The 17,570-nt window shown below is 41.3% G+C and overlaps 1 protein-coding gene across 2 annotated transcripts in view; it reads left to right on the forward strand.

Annotated features, from left to right (window-relative positions):
- Positions 1–8,619: 8,619 nt before the first annotated feature.
- Positions 8,620–17,570, forward strand: part of LOC139688425 (Y+L amino acid transporter 2) — a 215,676-nt gene continuing 206,725 nt past the window's right edge. For both annotated transcript variants that reach the window (XM_071585996.1, XM_071585995.1), the window contains exon 1: positions 8,620–8,859. The gene's annotated coding sequence lies outside the window, so the exon portion shown is untranslated. The remainder of the gene's footprint in view (positions 8,860–17,570) is intronic.

Below are 17,570 nucleotides of genomic sequence, written 5' to 3' on the forward strand. Positions count from 1 at the left end.
CGCATAACTATTACAAGCTGCCCGCCCTGAGTTCCCCGTAGTTGTTGGGGTGTGAAAATATGATATTTCCTTAAATGTTCCTTAATTTTTTACATCCTCGGTTCTATATACCACTTTTCAGAGTCACTGGAATGTGAAAATAAAAAATAAACAATTTAATTGGAATTTTAAATGCTTTAAAATTCTCAAATCCTTCGCACTGAATAAATATTTATTAATATTAACGACATTTTTTGCGCGTTATTTTCAGCTAAAATGTAATATTTTCAAAGGGAAGAAAACCAATTAGCTATTGTACTACTCTCATAACCAAGTCCATAACCTTCGTTTTGTATTATATCAACAGGTATTCCATTGGACTTCATTATGTTTTTTGAGTCATCGGTACTATCTTATTTTTTTTATCACGGATTTTAAGAAACTCCTTAAAAACTCTTTGGTATTTGCGATTAATGGTGGTGATATTTTCAAATAAAACTAGAGACGAAACCTTTTCGACAAGTTGAAGGAGAAAAGAAGAAAAATGAAAGATAAATATTAAGCAGAATAACGAAGAACAAGGAGGCTTTTATCTGAACAAATCGGTAAATTACGGTAAATATTATCATTCTGGGCATTTAAATACGTTCCTACATACCTTCACATCCATGTAATGCACTTCTCTTCTCCTGTGAGGAATAGATGATGTTAGCATCAGAAAAAGGAAATTAAATGGAATGGAAGTGTGTCGTTTCTGAAGATTGAAATAGATGCATGTAAAATGGATGGATTGTGTGACTAAAATGAAGAAGTCTGTGGAAGATTAGGCACAAAGAGGAGTTTATTAAAGGCCATTATAAGAAGAGGAAAATTACTTCGTCGCAATGTGAACCACAGAGGAAGTACGCAAGAACTGGAAGAAAAAAGTGACGGAATATGTCAATTCCTAGAAGCGATGTGATTGGCAGGCAGCATGATAGATTGGAGGACTTCTAAAACTATTCTTACAATTGCCTTAGACGTAATGATCTTTGTGGAAGAATAACTTGTCACAAGTGCGACCAGGTAACCAACCCTATAGAGAGATCTCCACAACCCTATGAAAACGATGTTTAACCTAAAGCACTCGATAAAATGGGTGTAATATGTAATATATGCAAGCTTGTTGCAAGAAGTTTTTATTTTGGAGCTTGCAGATTGGTCAATAGGAAATCAGTTTCCTACTAAGAATTTCAAATTACCTCTCTGTTGGCACATATATAACCGAAATTAACACTGGAGGAAATCAGTCTATCTCCTTAATCTTATTTTTGTGTGCTAATATCATGTTTGTGGGACATTCTTTCCTTTGTCGCCTACCCTGCTTAATACGTCTTCGTTTATTTTTCTTTACGCCGATTTTTTCTTTTTCATCCTTTTCTACACCCACCTACACCAAAGTTTCCAATCCACTCCTATCATCTTGCCTCATCGAATAAGTTTCCTAGTGTTACAAAACCACGTTCCATATGATAGTTTTCAATAATCTTTTCTTAGCATCCTTAATTAATCTCCCTGCCATTAACTCCCTCCTTTTTGTGAAAGGTTGTTTGCCTAACGAAATTCTTCCTCTGATGTCCTCACTTCTTTGACCATTTTGGCCCAAAATACACAGTCAGGAAGCTGTTTTACTTACTGTAGTTTAGGCCCTACCATTTTAACGTTAAGCTTAGCCTTCCTCTTTCTCGAAAACCTCATAAACTGTGTTTTATTTACATTTATTCTCATTCCATACTTATTGCAGTGATCTTCTAATGCGCTAAAAGGTGATTGCAACCCTTTGGCCTACTGATTAGCCATAATTTGATCATTTACGAATCGGACTTATTTAATGAGTTTCCCAACTTTCATTCCTGTATCTAGGTCTTCCCATCCTTCTTTTGTCCCTTCATCCATATATACGTCGAAAATCACGGGTGATAATGGGCAATCCTTTTGAGACTCCATCCTTTATTTGGGTAACATTATGTTGACGAATAGGTGATTGAAATCATCTAAAACCCTCTTCGTGAAATTAGAATCCATTAGGAATAAAACGGCTAAAATATTGATCTTAATGTTGGAGTTCAATTGATTGGGGGGAGATATTCATTAATTATTACGAAAAACTAATAATGGGGTTATTTTGAGTGAATCAAATCTCCTATACAATCCCATATCTATGGTATTTGTGCGAGTCAGAAGCATTAAATGGAAAGGGAATAAAATGAACACACTGTAGTGAATATCAAAAGGATGTAAAGTTAGTGCCTGCAACATTGAAAATTGTTACAGACAGGGATTCTTGGAGGAATGATAAGGTTCTCTAACCCTTTCAACCATTTTTTGACAGGTAAATTGAGAAACCCAACGTTTGTTTTTCTAACAAGAAGCAGAAATAGTGCACTTCGAAGAGAAATATACCAAAATTTTGCTATAAATAAATGGTGTTAAAATTGCATGATGATTCAGCGGTGAATCTAGCCGGGCTTTGGAGATCTTCAAAGTTTAAACTCGTTTGTTTGGCTCAATGGTGTTGGCAGCAATGATGTCACAGGTGAACTGCAAATACAGATATCATTAGACATTTCCCTCGAGTTGATTAAGAAATTAGTTGCCATCACTGGTTAAGAATTGGATAATCAGTTTTTAGCAGTTATCCAAACTCTCTGGTCCCCTATTAATCCCTTTATTTCTTTCCTGTTGCTCCTGGTAACGAAAGTTTCCATCATCTGCTTCTCGTAGTTTATTTTAGGCTTTCCTCTATAATTCTTCCCCTCCGTTTTTTCTTCCAATATGATCTTCAGTGAACTATCACGCCTTAGGATGTCAAATCAATGCCCTTTTTCTTTTTTTTATATCTTAAAATATTATGGTCCAAAGCAAGTTTCCCCTTTGCCAAAGATCTCGTGAGTGGCACATTATTATCTCAAAGAGGAATAGAAAAGCAACTCAAAAAATAAAAACAAAGTCTCAGGTCCGGAAGAAATTCCCGCTAGGATACTGAAGGAACTTTTGGAAGATTTCATATATTATTTAAAAACTGTTTTTACAAGATGATATAAAAATGTTTAATATCTCGAGACTGGATACTAACTCACATGACCCCGCTCTACAAAGGTGGCGATAGGGAGGGCCTCCGAAATTTTGGACCGATTTCTTAATCCTCGATATCCTGCAAAAACTGAGAAAACGTCATTGTTAGCTATATAGTTAGCTAGTTAGAACAGTTTAGTCTTACAAAGGCCATATTCCGTGGTTTCATCTCTGAATCGAAAAAATTCTTAATATTTACTCATTTGCCTTAGTTGAAAAACGTTTTTTTTTAATTTCCACAGCTTTTAGTGAAACGGCTAGCCTAATATTCATAAGTACGCATTCTCCAACAAAGTTCCTTAATAATCCTTTCTTATGATTCATAGTATGCCATTATAATGGACTAGGACTAAACATAATTTTCTTCCACTTGTTCTACTGTCTTACTCTTATCTGCGCTTTAAGCCTTCTACATCTACTGGGTTGCAGATGTTGCGTCGACCTGTACATAAAGGGGCCCGATACGACATATGCGAGTGTACTCGACGAATAAGCAATCGTGGACAATGAACGACGCCCGTCCTTGGGCCAACTCTACGATAATATTGTCAGCACACTTTTTGAGAAAATAAGTCAATGCCAAAAAATTAAATAATACTAAAAAAAGTGTGGAAATCTTCTATATGATATCAATAGCAAGAATTATTAATTCAAATTTTAGTCTGTTGCAGCTCCAGTTATCCTGCTACCTACTCATTTCTCAAACAGTGATATAATTACAACTTCCCGCGCAAGCGTTTCTAATATCTGCAGCTCATAATTCATCCTTTGCTTTTTTCTAGGCATCTCTTTTATGCTGCCTTCAATTACGGTCTTGGGCAAACTAAGCTTTAGGCTATGTCTAGTTAGTTTCACTCTCCTTAAGTCCTTAAATTCTCCTTGGTCTTCTATGTCTCTGCACTCCATTAAGTAATTCTTCATTGTTATCCTATCATTTTTATTTTCTGTAACCCATGTTTCCATTGTTTCTCATCATTTTTCATTTGCTCCTTGTCTGTTGCCTTGGTCACACTGCCATAGGAGGTAAGTAAACTCCATGTACAACATGGGGTATGGAACTGCTTTCTTATGCGTAAACTTCAACTATTTGCTGTTTTTTAGTTGTTCTGCCGTCAGACGGCCTTCATCACTTTCACTCTTCTGCTCACCTAACCCCGCTTGTCTTCGTAGGTTCGTAGTTTTGTGATCTTACTGGCGTGATAGCAAAACAATTCCACTTGCTCCGATGCGTCTTTCCCCACACTGATTTGAAGATTATCTTCCTCACTTCGACTGCTGAGCACTGTCTTAATTATGAGGCATGTTCCTGGAGCAAAACCCGATTTCTTATCTTCAGATATTGGTGGGTCAGAACGGGGTTGTAAAATTCCAAAGAAACGGCGGGAGATGCCGCAACAGTAACTTTTAACGTAACGGAGTCATCCGCTAATGTGCAATTCAATGCAACAATTTGAGAGTGTAAAAATCATTCGCCTTGACTGGGAAAGATCCCAGTCAAGGCGAATGATTTTTACACTCTGAAATTGTTGCATTGAACAAAGTTGTACTCATGCATCTATTGATTGTTTCCGAAGCCGCTGAAGTTATTGTTTTGATTCAATAGTCGTTTACTTGTCGATGAATGCAGATGATAATGTCCGTGAAAATCTTTGCTCCTGCCAGTTGCAAAGTGCGTGCTATGATTTGATTTTTATATTTGCTAATATATATTCAAATTCATGTAAGGAATAATATTTTTGCGACATGGCTAGCGAGGTTATGTGTAGATACAGATTCCTCCTCTCCGTTCAAAAAATTTTCTCTACGCAAATTTCTCCAATATTTGCTCATTCTCCTGTCTCTACGCTCATATTGTGGTGCCATATGCTTCATCGCTCACATGAAGCCTTCACTGATGTTTCCAGGCGTCTTCACGTGCCACGCCTCTGTAATCAGTCCATTTTTCCCGATTAGAAATGTATTTGATTATTACCAACGGGAAATGCTGTCGCGGATTCATGCCTTCGAGCACATGTTGCCCCGTGACCACGCCGTCCGCCCCCCCCCCCCTCTCCGTTCATCCGCGTCGAGCTGTAGGGCGCGTGCGGAGTCGCCCTCGAAGGTCTCGAAGGGGAGCGAGGGGCGGACCGAGGCTGCTGTACGGGGAGGTGAGGGGGAGGGGAGTCGAGCGTGTGACGGCGGCCGTATACGTATCGATTCAGTCGCACCAAGCCACGCGCCGCGCTCGCTTCGGTTCTCGAGGAGGGGGAGGGATCGAGAGAGGCGGGATCATGTCGTGGTGACCGAGGAGGTGGCGGCTTTGGGCCCCGCTGGCGCCGGTAGGTAGGTTGACTTCGCCCCCTGGGTCCGAGATTCGGAAGGGAATGCATATAATAAGTACTAAGAGTGCTAATTGAGCGCTGCATCTGGTCGCGCCGTGCGACGCGAATTCTCGATGCCTCCCGAATCGAAACGCCACTTGCCGGCACTGTATGGGATTTCTAAGCGCGGAGTTTGTTGGGATAAGCACTTTGGACTCCAAACATCCTAATCATCGCAGCCTTATTAGAATTGAACGAATAGTGAGGACGACGGATAAGGTCATTTAACACTGATGTACGCATCGAGGAAACCCACGCCAAGGCAACTCGATGGACAGGAGTTTCGCCAGTGGGGTTTGAACCCACGACCCCCGGGAAAGTGCGCTTCTCTCCAAAATGATCCCGGTGGTTGACGGCCCTGAACCCATCCACCACCTACGGGTGGATCCCAATGATGAGGCTTCCTGGAATGGATCGTGTATCTACTACGCGTGAGGGCGGGTGTGTATGCCACAGTGCAGTACCCAGAGGGGATATTTCGCTCGCCCTCATCCCTCCTGTATTCATTTTCTTCCGCCGCGGCTACGTTGAAGTGAATTCCATAAGGCGGTGGCGTATGCAGAGATTCAATACGCGTGGGTCGTTTTAGGTGAGTTACATTTAATTGCGGTCGAAAATATTTTAATTTTTCTCCGTCTCAGACCCGTTTTTTTCCTTGGCATCGACCCCGACGAAAGATAGCACATTCCCGAGTGGAATCGCTGTGTTCCATTCTTTCCTGAATATCAGCTGAGGAGCTGCCCATGTGCAGTCTCCCGATAGGAGGGGTGTGGGAAATTGTGGAACGAATAGCGGATAAAGTTTTGAGAGATTGAGCCTAAATGAGAAGCACGAAAATTGTGCACGCCCAACTCGAAAGCTACGGTAAATGAATAGCTTTCGTACTACGATACGCGGTGAAAGAGGTGACAGTCAACTGTGATGCATAGCGTATTGATTTTTCGGAACTCCGGTCATAAAACCCTCCAAAAGATCAGCAAGAGGGTGAAAGTGGCAGGTGTTACGTAATTTCTCCAGAGGGTGGAAAACTTGCTGCAAACTGTGATATGGGGTTAGGGAAGGTCAGGGGACACGGGAAACCACGTGATATGGTAATTATACCGCAGGGAAATGGCGTCGAGATGAAAGAATGCATCGTGAACCTTTGGGCGTGAGGGGACCGGGTGTACCATGGCGTATCTCACCCTTCTCCTGCTGCTGTCGCACTCTCGACTTCCTCACCTCTGCTCTCATCCGCAGCGCCGTGTGCGGTTTCCCATTGTATTTCCTCTTCGAGTTGACCATCGCTCATTTCCGCCGAAAAATACCGCCTCTTAGTCCCAAGGCCTGTGAGTCGTTGTCGCCGTTTCCTTTGCACAAGTAAAAGCATGATGCGTGCAAGCATAGTACGTGGTCGCTGGAGAACAGGGAAATAGCGCAAAAGAAACAACCCAAGGATGCGGAAAAATAAACGGATAAAGGCCTCATTTTATGCTAAGGTTTTTTCCTGGTTCATTCCTGCTACTTTCCGTACTTATGTCGACTTCCTTGTTTGTTCTTGTACCATAATATCTTACGCTTCGTTCAGCTATGAGCGTCTTTCATACGAACTGATTGAAATTCTACTTTTTGCAGTCACTTGAAGGTTTGGCTCTCGAAGCATTTTCAGCAAAACAATTCATCTGATCATGGCTATAAATATACTCCGTTGCATAATAGCTACGCTTGGATCTAATATGTCATAGTGTAATAATCTATGACGCGATTGTAAAAAAATAATTCTTAACTTGATCCAACTTTAAAAAAATTATCTTCGTTAATTCTCCAAAATTTCTTCGAATGATTTTCTTCAATTTGATTACATTATAGGTGTGTTACCAATTACCTCTAAATTAGCATGATGAGAAAGGAGCCTGATCAAGAGCGAAGTTCTGCAGCCTTTAATCCAATAGGCTCAAATTCTACCTTCTTTAAAAATGTATGGCTAATGAAATGGAAAAACAATTAATGGTTTTATTACAGAGTTATGTCCTTCAGCATATGGGGCACACGGTATGAATAGTATTCAAGCAAGGTAATTGATTATGTGCCATTCAGAGCAAGAGGAGTGGGAGGGAAGGCAGTATAGGGGATGGCGACAGATCGGGATTGGTGAAGGGGAAGGATAGCAGGAGAAGGGAAGAAAATTTTCCTATGTATATGTTTATTGTTTACATCCGGTGATGCCCACCTATTCGTTGGGATCCATCATACCTTAATAATAAATTACATCGTGAAATGCGGCCTCGAAATATTGAAATACTAAGTGGTCGGCCTTCCCACGCAAGGAATTCCCCACCTCGACCGCGGGAAAGGGTCAGATTCTTAGGGGTTCCCCGTCCCCCCATAATGTTGTACTCCGACCCCACGTACCCTCTAGACTCAACCCACCCGCGGGATGCTGTGCCGGTGCGGAAGTGCGCCGAGCCCGTCCGCCATGAGATGAGAGTGACGTCACACTCGATCTTCTGCACGTTTGGCCCCAATTCCCTGGACCTCCCTCCCATACGTACCCTGCCTCCTGCGCGAATTCTAAACCCTAGAAAAGTTTGGCGTTTTCTCTACTCTCCTCCTCCTCTCTCTCTCGCTATCTATGGAGGGGGGCAGAGAGATGTCGTCATCAACACCCTTGACGTCACACTCAACATGGAGCGGGAATAAAATATATATCGTTCGCTCCAGTTCGTTGGTGACGTCACACCAGAGTGTTCCCACGTGCCGCCCAAATCATCTCTCTTCTCAGTCCCCGCCCGCACGCGCCCCCCCCCCCCGGGTTGGTGTCCGAAACGCCGAGAAATTTAGGTGCCGAGCCTGCCGCCTCCGTCCCATTGGAGGAGCGGTAATGACGTCGCTCTCAACTCGCTATGAGGCGATTGCGGGGGAAGGCAGAGGGAGGGGATACAAGGGGACGGTCCACGCCGATCAACCGACGGATACACGGCGGATATCGAAGCGCGGCCCGCAGGGGTAGTGGAGGAGGGGGGAGGAAGGGGTGTCGAGCGATGCCCACACCGGCGGGAGGGCGGAAGGGGTGAATGGAAGTGGTGTGGGGAGGGGGATGGATCCTGCCCCCTCCCCGCAGGGAGGGGAAGTGGGACGAGGGTGGGGGGAAAGAAAGGGGTGCGCGGAGGGGGCTGCCGTCGTATAGAGACTGGGAATCGCGAACTCGGCGTCCAGTGTGGAATCGGCTCTCGACCAAGCGGGAACCCTTACGAAGGGGAGAGTCGTCGGCCGTCGTCTTCGGACCGTGTGCAGGATTGTGACAGACAAGAGTGTCTCACGGTCGGCAGGCCGTTGGTCTCTCTCTCGCGTGTGCTCTAGGTGCGGCTCCCGTTCGTGACTCAGAGAAGGTCTCCGTCTGAGGAGGAAGAGGAGGCCCTAGCGCACAGTAAGTGAGGTTCCCAGCCTCACCCCTTCCTCCCTACCCTCGTGGTGCGTTTCCCTCTCGATGCCACTACTGCCCACCGGGCAAACCAGCCGACGGGAGTGAGCCGGCGCCTCCCCCTCGCCCCCGGCGGCCTCCGCTCTCGGGTGACATTGGTCGAAAACGCACGGGTTTCTCTCTGCCGCACGTCTTTCGCTGAGGGCGCTCATCTCCGAACCCTTCCGCCCCGAAACCTCTTCCGCCCCTGTGAGAGCGGAAGGCGAGTTTCGCTTCTCGTCGATCCGAGTGTTCCGTTACACTGTCGAGGCTGCGAACCTAGTCGGGGGTTGGAGAAATGTGGATGTTTCGGTATGTGATGGAATGTAGATGAGGATTGCGGGCGCCCTGACTTGGTGGACATTGGTGCCCCACTCGTGTGGTCTCTTAGTTCGTCCCCACGCTCCACGGCTCCGTGGGCCGATATTAGTCCGGTCCCGCGACCCTGCACCCTTAATCGTTGGTGGGCACCCCGCTGACTCCACGCGCTTCAAATCTCTCTGCATGGCGACAGATGTGTCCTGGAAAACCCAGCGCTTAAGTACACACCGACTAGCCAATATCACGTCGTGTTTATCCGGATTAAATAATTACAATTTAAAGAGTTTTCAGAACGAGTTGAGCCTAATATCCCAAACATGGACCACAGAGCCCTATTTATAATAAGCGGCGATCAATCCGAAGATTCGCTCACTGCAGCTCACCGCACAAGTTTCTTCGTGGCTTTTCTTTTCATTTTTTTCATATCACTCTGATAAAGTTTCCCAGGATTCCATTCATAGCTTTATTTTCTCCTCTTTCACTTTTATTTGTTATTTCATGGCTTACTCAATTGAGAGATTGTTAAGCCTTAGTTTGCTCCTAGTATCTTTCCCTTCCCTGAATATTCAAATTAATTTTTCCTGTTCTTCTTAGGACTTCTCCATTGGCAATGCCCTCGCTCCCTTAAACTTTCATTCAAGTGATTGCTCCTTTAGCACTACGGCCCGTTTCGTCCGTTATTCAACTTTGTTTATGCAATGGCACCTCATTACCATGGATTAATGAGCTCCGCAGTTTAGTTTAAAAGAAGTGTTACTTTACTTCTAAGTTTGTGCTATCAGTTGACTGTTGAGTGATTTATGGTAGGAAATCTCATTACTCGGACCAGCGTAACTTTCTGACCACTGTCTCGGGACTAACGATTCCGCTTCCTAGAAAATACGATGTCTTCCACTTGCTTCAGTTTTCACTTGAATTGTTCATGTTGAGGTTGTTTTATTGTATACCTCCAACTCTATCTAATTTCGGCTGTGTCCGTGCGAGCTAAATATAAACAATTGTTACCCCAACTACTTCATCCCCCCGCATCAGTGGCGAGGAAGACATACTTCTTTCAAAATGTTGATCTTAGGCTTATCTTCAGGTCGTCAATGTATTATTATAACTAATTGTAGTTTTTTATATTTACTGCTTTTATGATGGATCCTTTTCTTACTCAACGAAGCTGCATTATGGCATTTCCAGCTACAACATCCTTTTGCTTTCTTTTCAAGGTAATCTCAATCCAGGGAAAGTAATCTTTAGTGGCGCCAGACTCTTTGTAAAATGAACATCACAGAACATTTTGGATTTTGAACGCCTAACGAGATCCTCTAAGGGTGTTTCTGCCAAAGCTTGTATTTAATCCTCACGGCGCTGATTATCCTTATGTATTACGGCATAGGCAATTCTCCTTCCGTTTACCATAATTTATGACTCTTACCAGGTCGCTAAGGCAAGCGTAATGACATCGGAGTTTATTTGCCAGGTCTTGTTATAGCATATGGACAATTTTACATTGCATTTCCCGGAGTTACGTTGAAAGGTAGATTGAAGGTGCAGGTACTAACGGGCTACACACAGGGCAATATCTTCGCTGGTATTAAGGGCTATGTCGAAAATTTCATTTTCCGACAATAATTATAGATCTCGTTATGCTGCATTATTTGTTGGATACACTTCACACTTAATGGCTTGTGTACAAGTACGTCGTGCCCCTTCTTATCAAATGTTTTCTTTCCATGCTGCAATATTGACTATAAATAATCATACTGTTTATAATTGCATACGATACTAATCACGGCACTTTCATAATATCCATTCTTATCACAAGTCATTGATTAATAACATAATCTCCTTTCTTACGGTAACATGTGGTGCTCTCCTCTCTTCGTCATTTAATTAAAGTTTTATTCTTGCGAAAACTTCACAAACACAGTATGCTAGTTAACAGGTACTTTGACTTCATTTGTATCAATATTCAAATCTTATTTCTTCTTTCTCCTTTTATCATTTCAATGAAGGTCTTTTAATATTTCTCAGTGAGGCAAACAAAGTTTCACTGAGACCATTATTGTAGTCTAGAGCAAGTTTGAAAAGATTTGTGAGATTTGAATTTCCACGTAAGCTTTTAATACATGATAAGACGTCGGAGCATTGCGCTAAATTGGTTATGGAAACGAATTTATGCATTCCTAAATATTTTCCTGAATAATTGGCAATTATATTGATTCTGAAAATTAATTTTGGTTCTATTCTGAATTAAAGTAATTATTATTACTGCTATTTCAAATGCACATAAATTAGGCAGTCAGTGTCAACAGTTGTTAGATTACTCTTTTCTTGGTAGTAATTTCATGTCCCATGTATTACGGACAGTGGGAGTGGCTCATTAAGTTTTCCCTTGGTGACCAAAGCTTGTCTTCAGTTGCACCGTTCTCCATATAAGTCTCCTAACACCCCTTCCTTATTGGGGACGGCCACGTGTCGGGGACCCCGTCCCCCTCATCCCCGTCCTCTCTCTCTCGCTAGGACCCCGCATGTGGGTCCGCCGTTCGGACCGTGAAGTTGCGGGAAATTGTGGCGCCGGAAGTGACCGTCTTCGCCTTACGAGTGACCCCTCTCTCGATTATACGCGTCTTCCGGCTAATCAGTAATACGCTCCCTCAAAGCGGAGCTCAATCGTTTCATACTGCTCTATTACCACCGGCAATTCAATCCTCGCCCTCTCTGCCTCCTATTTTTTTGGAATAACATTCCTCCACCACGACTCGATATTTATTCTTACCTATATGTGTTTGAGTCGCTTCCTTTCCGTAATGTTTGGAGGGATACTCTTTAGTAAACCGTCTTTTTGCGTCCATAGGCAAAGATTTTTTAATGTACTCCACTTACTACCAACACCCTTTCTACCCGAATTCTTATGACCATATATCTCTAAATCTGCCTCCTATAAATGATCCCATGTCCCTCACACAGATTCGGAGGACTAGCAAACCGCAGAGGATTCAAAGCTCGTTTCTGGGGAGATGCGCGAGGGAGTGGGGGGAGCTGGCGAGAGAGGATAAGGGGATTAGGGTGGCGAGGAGCGACTGACCGCCAGAGAGAAACCCCCAGGAATCTTAAAAAGGTTTCGAGGGCATTCACCTCTCGAGGGTTCATGTCTCTGCCTTCAGCTCCCCGCGGTCCGTTCTCCTAGCCCAAATCACACAAAGCAACACTTCTCAGTTGACTTTCGAGATTCCCCTTTTCGAGGAAGGGTTCAGCACTGCCCAGCTATCCCTTCACTCATTTTTGGAACGTAGCGTTCACCTGCCATAACGGGACTGACGCGCGACGTCACATTTCCAGGGATCAAAGTTGCAATTTGAAGTTTTCGCTTACTTGAGGAAAGAAATCTGTGTTCCTAAAAAGAGAGGATCTTCTCTTACCAGTGACCGTTTGAAGAACCAATCGGTTAACACATTGAACAAATCGTATCTCGGGTTAAATGTCTTTTATTTCGGAGTTAATTGGGTAAGTTAAGAGATAATAATAAAATCTGGTCGGTACAGTTCTAAGAGTGGATCGCGGTAGTCCAGTGGGTAGAGCGTTAGACTACTGACCAGATGGTCCCGGGTTCGATTCCCGGCCAAGGCACTCTGAGCACCTGTAGCTCCACCCAAGCTATGTGGTTTTTCGGGTACCAGATCTTCTTGGGAAACCATAACCGGCACAAGGAAAGGAACTGACCCCCCTACCCTGTTGTGTGAATTTCACACGCCGTCGGGCTTAGTAGTGGGTGAACTCTATCATCACCTACCAAACCGACATTCGGGTTGATTACTGTGTTTATGGTTTTTATAGTTCTAAGAAACACTTACCTTTTGATTAATGTTATCTTAATTTATTAAACCAGTCTTCGGGTTGGTTATCGTGGTTTCGTATAACCCTTGTGACCCTTGATTGCAATTTTATCAGTTTTTTTAATCTTTTAATTGCTTGTGTCAAAGGAAGTTTAGGCAGTAATATTAGTGAGGGGTTGTTTTCGACTTATCTACCAAGATCCTTGTTCACATCGTTAAAAATTAATTTTGGATAACATTTCAACCTTTGTAACAATTTTTACGCACCTAATTGACTTGGTTTTCCAACTAGAAAGGGAATCAACTATGACGCCGAGGTATTTTACGCGTACTTCCATTTGGTATTCTGATACCTGACCTACTAGATCTATCCTTCAAGGATGTTTTTTTAACACCTATTCTTGCTTTTTGTTTGAATGTTTAATCATCACTTCTGCAGGCGTATTAGCATTTATAGTTTTAATTTAGATCTTTGGAAATATTTTGACAGCTCCTTTAGTTCTTTTATTCGTGTGTCAAAAAGGGGTAAATTCTATTTAAGAGATAAATACGTCAATGCATCAGCTCCTCCACACCGATAAAAGCATATTAGGCATATCTAAATTGTCTATGATTTTTTAGAGTTGCTTCAATTTATTTTTGTTAATTGAACTCTTTCAAGTTCAGAATCTCTGAAGCATTCTATACCATAACAATGCCTTTCAAAGCGTAATATTTTAATTTTGTCTGCCAAAATATCTATCCATCCATTTGGTCCATATACTCTTTCGAGCTCTTAACATGCCACCTATGATAAGTTACTATTGCAATGTAATAAGTTACAATTTGTCCATCAATTAAATCCTCTTTCCAACGAATTAGATTTATTGCACTTTCTTTGTCCTATCTAAAACCTGTCTGATGAGTATAGCACATATTATTATCCTAGAAACGCTAATAATTTGTTTATAAATCCAAACTATGAATTTTCCAAAAAAAGTGAATAAATTAATTGTTTGGAGTTCTTCGGGTTTATTGGGATTAAGGATTTTTGGAATAGGGATTACAGTTGATAGTTTCTATTCATTAATTATTATGACTGTTGTTAAAGATAAATTTTTGCTCTTTTCCAATCAATCGCAATATTCTGTACATATATCTTTAATTATTTTTGTTTTTATATAATCTGAATTAGTTGTGATTTTCGAATGAAAGTATAATCTTTCACAGGCCATTTACAGCAATGGGTATGACGTGACAGAATTAGATTTTATTTTTACTTAGCATTATAATAGTACCAATATCAAAATTGTCCCCCTTATTAGTTATATTGTGCTCTTCTCACTGTCTACCGCACTGTTTACTATGTATAACTTTATTTTATTCCCAAATTCCATGCAATTCTCTATATGCTAGTTTAAAAAAATTGAAGCCCAATTCACTATTATTTTTTTGTCACCTCTCTTCGCGAAAATCAGTAATTTGTGTGTTTCCTATGTACTTTTGGAGTATTTTTGCCTTAGTACTGTTTCTTCTCTACTCTAAATGCTACCGAGTATTTATTTCCACGTTTCCCATATCTCACTCTTCTTCACTTGGCTATTATCATGGCAACATTTTTGTCATTTATTTTGCTGAGTTCACTTTGATACTATAACGCTCCATATAACTTGCTATATGATATAGTTAAACTGACGCACATGTTATTGTATATTATTTTCCTTTTTCAATCAGTTAGTTATTTTACCAAGCATTTCCCTCAATGTAGCGATTATACTCGTATTTAATTTTCGGTGTGCTTTTTTTTGGTATTTCCTTATCACCGATTATATTTCTTTATCCTTTAAAAAATGGCATGTCAGGGTTTCTCAATCCGTAAATCCGATATCAAAGTAATGTCGTCTAGCATAAGCCAACAACACAACCTAACTTCTTCCGATGAAAACAACATTTAGGAAACCCTTCGAAGAAAGTTGGGAAAGCAGAGTTGGCGAAAAAGAATTAATTTTCAAAGCGTTTTTCCTATTTGCTTCACTTCTTCATAAAAGTACAAATATTGGTTAAACATACAGATATAATACAGATGCAATACGATATGTCAGAATCAATTTCAATTTGAGCTTTTATATAATATACGAGGATTATCGTAGAAGAGGAGATAAGTAGGGAAATGATAATATTCACTGTTGCCAAAGCTTTGCGCATTGAATTACTTAAATTTTCAGTGCTTTCCCTTTCTCAAGGGAAAGCAGGAACTTCTTTCCCTTGACTTCCTCTTTTCGTTCCTTCTCTCCCTTGTAAAAGGTGATATTGTCACCGAAAATTCGGAATACGTGTGAGTTTCACTTGTTTGTGTTTTTGTTCGCTAGTTCTATCTTGGTGTACATTATTATTCACATCCGTGAGACTTTCATTAAACTTATATATATATATATATATATATATATATATATATATATATATATATATATGTATATATATATGTGTATATATATACATATAATATATAATATTACATATATATATATATGTATATATATATGTATATATATGTAATATTTAAACGGCACAATAGAACAAAAATAAAATAGTAACATTTAAAAGGACACTCACATTGTAGATTGTTTGGGCTTTCGGCCTTCTCAGAGGCCTTCTTCAAGTAAGACTGAAAATTTCGGAGAGACATTAGCGGTCTAGGGGGGGGAGGGGAAAGTGCAGGGAATGCTGGGAGGGGAATTAAAGATGGCGGTTAAGGGTGGGAATTTTAAAAGATCGTAAAGCCAGTATATATGCGGATTCATGAGTTCTCACCTCTATATTGGTGGCTGAAACGGGTAGGGATTCTAGGATGTTTAGGTAGAAACATCCCACTGCCGATCAATACCCCCTTCATCCATTTTTCCTGCCTCCTTAGGATTTCTCCCAACAAACCCTTCTCCCACCATACCTAGTACTTCCTCATTTGTTTTCCTTTCGGTCCATTTAATCTTCTCCATCCTTCTTCACACCCTCATTTCAAAAGCCTCCAATCTATGTCTATCATCCTGCTTCAGTGACCACGTTTCCGCGCTGTACACAACTTTGCTCCATATCAAAGTTTTGATCAGTCTTTTCTTAACATCCTTACTCAACGTTCCTGTCATCAACTCCCTCCTCCTTGTGAAAGCCTCTTTCCCAAGTGCAATTCTTTTCCTTACTTCCCTACTACTTTGACGGTGTTGGTTCAAAACATTTCCCAAATACGTAAACTGTTCTATCCTCTTTTTTTAGCCCTCCTATTTTAATGTTTAGCCTAGTCTTTTCTTTCTGGAAAATCGCATAACCTTTGTATTATTTATATTGATTCTCATCCCGTATCTATCGCACTGAATCTCCAAGTCACTCAGCAACGCCCTTGGCTGACAGACAAACTATAGCTTGGTCGTCAGCAAACCTAGTTGATTTTTCGTATTCCCCACCGACATTCATTCTATTCTCTGCAGTTTATTGGGAAAAACATTAGTTTTTCCCAATTCACTCTATCAAACGCCTTCTCAAAGGCTATGAAATCTAGTCCTCACATGACGTAGCCTTTATCTTTTTCGGAGTAGGAATTAACACTGATCTCACAAAGTCTTACGGCCAGTTTCCTTTCTCATAGATTCTACGAATCAGTCCATATAGTCTCTTCCTACGACATTTTCCTAAACCTTTTTGTAGTTCCGCAGGAATGTTGTCTACTTCCATGGCCTTGTTTGATTTCATTTCCCTTAATGCCCTTTCTATCTCATCTCCGAGTATGCCTGGACCTAAACTATCTTCCTCTACGTTATGTTCCTTTTCTATGTCCAACCTTGTTGGCCCAAGTTCTTTGCCATGCAGTCCTTCTATATATTCTTTCCATCTCTCTTGGATCCCTTCTGTTTCAATTATTATCTTATCCGACTTATCTCAAACTGTTATCTCAGGGCTTCCCTTCTTACTTCCCGGTAGTGATTTAACCTTGCTGTACGGCGCACCAATTTCACCCTTACTCTGCACACTTTTCATATCCTCGGGCTGCGTCTTCCGCTATATACATATATGTATGTGTGTGTGTATATATATATATATATATATATATATATATATATATATATATATATATACTACCTTGATCAAAAATTTCCCGGAATTTATTCAGAAAATTAAAAATACAAGTTTATTCATCTAAATCTATATTGTCCCCTTCAATTCGACATCGACTGCAACACACTTATGCCAGCGCTTGATCCAATCCTCGAAACATTTTTTATATTCGGTTTTCGGTATGTCCATCAGTGCTTCCTGCGATTTTTCCATTACTTCCTCTCGGCTGCTAAAACGCGTTCCCCGTAATGGTTTTTTAACTCGATTGAACAGAAAGAAGTCACAGGGAGCCAAATCAGGTGAATTCGGTGGCTGTTGGATGGTATTTGTTGCATTTTTCGTCAAAAAATTACGAATAATGATAGCACTGTGCGACGGTGCGTTATCATGGTGCAAAATCCACGAGTTTTCTGCCCACATTTCTGGTCTCTTTCGGCGAATTGCTTC

The sequence above is a fragment of the Hetaerina americana genome, unplaced genomic scaffold (genome assembly GCF_022747635.1).
Source record: "Hetaerina americana unplaced genomic scaffold, ioHetAmer1.1.p SCAF_2, whole genome shotgun sequence".
Classification (NCBI taxonomy): domain Eukaryota; kingdom Metazoa; phylum Arthropoda; class Insecta; order Odonata; family Calopterygidae; genus Hetaerina; species Hetaerina americana.